Source organism: Hyalella azteca, unplaced genomic scaffold (assembly GCF_000764305.2).
Source record: "Hyalella azteca isolate HAZT.00-mixed unplaced genomic scaffold, Hazt_2.0.2 contig11425, whole genome shotgun sequence".
Classification (NCBI taxonomy): Eukaryota; Metazoa; Arthropoda; class Malacostraca; order Amphipoda; family Hyalellidae; genus Hyalella; species Hyalella azteca.
Genome location: NW_025941424.1, coordinates 1 through 3,300, shown reverse-complemented (window position 1 = coordinate 3,300; position 3,300 = coordinate 1).

Here is a 3,300-nt window from a genome sequence, read left to right as displayed (position 1 = left end):
GGCTACCAGAGCCTGGTGAGGGGACTGAGGGGATTCTGCCAACTCTTGCCCTACTCTCAGGAGACCATAAAGTCGGCCAGGAGGTTCTGACTAGACGCTGATTGCGATCAGTTGGCCAACTGACCCAGAATAACTTTGTGCCGAGTGTAGTGACTATTCGGCCGAAGCCTAGGCGGTCCCCGAATTTTGTTAGGGTTGGACGGTTATAACCCTATCAAAATTTTTAGTTGGCGGCGAGCCTGAATTAGGAACCGCCTAGGACTCGGGCCGAACGTAAATTAGCTTCTCTATGTCCGCTTTTTGGTCTACATTCCGGTCCCTGAATCAGACAGCTACCAGAGCCTAGTGAGGGGATTCTGCCAACTCTTGCCCTACTCTCAGGAGACCATAAAGTCGGCCAGGAGGTTCTGACTAGTCGCTGATTGCGATCAGTTGGCCAACTGATCGCAATCAGCGACTAGTCAGAACCTCCTGGCCGACTTTATGGTCTCCTGAGAGTAGGGCAAGAGTTGGCAGAATCCCCTCAGTCCCCTCACCAGGCTCTGGTAGCTGTCTGATTCGGGGGCCGGAATGTAGACCAAAAAGCGGACATAGAGAAGCTGATTTACGCTCGGTCCGAGTCCTAGGCGGTCCCTAATTCAGGCTCGCCACCAACTGTAATTTTTGATAGGGCTAGGGAATTCCCTAGCCCTATCAAAAATTGATCGAATAGCTGCGGTGGATAGATTAGCAGCATACCGTCGTGGTGAAACTTTTATAGCAATAGCTACCCGTGTTACTCTCTCACCTTCTTTAAACTATGACGTCACCTGAGTAAACGATGTTATAAGTTCGTATCCACTTGAAACCGTTAATCAATAGGTTTTGCATTCCTTAGGCAATTTGTAGGTCCTATTTTGGTCAAAATCGTATTAATGAAGTTTTTGTACTGATGATGGAGCTGGACTCCGATAAGTTTTCACTGCAGACAAAATGAATTTTTTGGCGTTTTCTTTGATTTAAATGCTTAGTTCATATGACAAGTTGCAACGAATCCGCCATTTCTTAATATAAAGTAGAATTGACTTTGCATATAATATAAATTTAAAAACAACCCACACTATATCTAACTATGACAATCTGGAATTTTGGAATTTATGCAGAATTTGGCACAAATTTTCATAAAACATCGAACGAGTATAAATGCATTGACCAAACCTTCATTACTGCATTTCATCTAACAATAATTAATGCTCGGTGAGTCCGACTGAGGAAAGTCTAATTCTCAGCTCGGATTTTTTTTTTGTAGAAGGCCGTAGACTGATTTTTGGATAGATAAAACATAGAATAAATTTTCATCTAAATGCATTACCTAAATAGTGATCGAAAAGAGGGTTAAATAGTTTCCACGTTGATTAAAATGATTGGATGTGCTATAGTGATTTTTAAAATGTGTTCTAAATTCATGTAAAAAAGAGCACTTTTTTGCCCTCATGTGATGGCGTCCTGGTGACTTCGAATCTTAATTCCGCACCAAAAGATGGGCAACTCAGACGTCGTCCACCGCATGTAGATGGGTCTCTATAAACACAATTAGCGGAGCCTCACATACACGACATGCACACGACATTCGCCAGATGCAAACGATCAGTCACATGCAGGCTATATCAATCATACAGGCCATTTTTTCTTATTCGCCACATGCACACGATTAATTATTCGCCATACACATCCGATCACTTATTCGCCACGTGCTCATGATTAGTTATTCGCCATATATATACGATCGACTATTCGCCTCCTGCAAACGATCAAGTATTCGCCGCAATCGATCAATTTTTCGTCAACTATTCGCTAATCAATCAACTATTCGCCACATACAAACGTACACGTATAACTCTCATTGGATGTGCTATAATGATTTTTAAGATGTGTTCTAAATTAATGTAAAGAAAAGAGCACTTTTTGCCCTCATTTTGATGGTGACTCAGAATCTTAATTCTGCACCAAAGGATGGGCAACTCAGACGTCGTCCACCGCATTTAGATTGGGCCTCTATAAATAAAATTAACGGAGCCTCACATACACGACATACATACGACATTCACCAGATGCAAGAAGAAAACGATCACTTATTGCAATCGATCACTTGTTCCAGTTGTTCGCCACATGCAACCGATCGCTTATTCGCCACATGCACACGATTAATCATTCGCCATACACATACGATCAATTGTTCGCCACGTGAGAGTGATCACTTATTCGCCATATTCGCCTACTGCAAACGATCAATTATTCGCCTCAATCAGTCAATTATTCGTCAACTATTCGCCAATCAATCAACTATTAGCCAATAGCCACATACAAACGTTCACGTATAAGTATAACGATCATTTATCCGTCACTCAGGAACGACCACAAAAATGCACCGGGAAAAACTAGTAACCCAGTCTGCTTTTCTTACAAGTTTAACTTTGATACAAGTTTAACTTTGAGAAAAAAACTGAAAATTGTTTTTATTTCTGAAAGGGTGACTTTTTTGCACTGATTTCATTTTGGGTCTCGATAACTTGTTGCATTGACAATAGCAGCCGTTGATCTCTGATTTTACATTTAAGTAAATGTCTATAGCACCTCACTTCCCACCACAATATCGATGAATTTTTTCATCATTTTTAACGACGTTAATATTTTAGGCTTCCCGTTTACATGTTATGCGATTTATAAAGCGTGGAAGTACACATCCAGCACTTGTATTAGGTATAAAAATTTGTTAGAAACAAGAAAATAGGTATATATTTTTAATTGTAAAGTGGTAGACAATAATCTATCGACGTGTCAAGTGTTCATGGAACAATCACGCAGGAAAACAGCGAATAACATCACCATTGCCTGCCTGTTATTTGTTAGCGTGAAGTTTTTACGGGAAAATTATAGCAGAAGTACCAAGCTTTTCCGTTCTTTTGATTTTGCCGCTGTTAAAATGCATTTTTTTCGAACGACATTGTCGATCACTATACATTAAAATTGAGTCCCAGCAATCATTAGACGTCGACTCAACGTCATTAAAGACATATAGGACGATTTAGGTACGACGTACCTAATCAACAGCAATCGATGTTACAGCGTTAGTGGCGCGATGGAGCGAATCTACCTAACTGGAGAGGAGTTTCGATTGTTCACTGGTTGTGTGAAGACGTGTGGTGCAAATCTCATAGAACGAAAACGCACTCTAGTGATCATTCTCATTGAAAACTTAAACAATGCCAAAGCCTAACGAAAATGGCTTTCAAGCTCCAGGGCCTCCTGGAAAGGTAATTT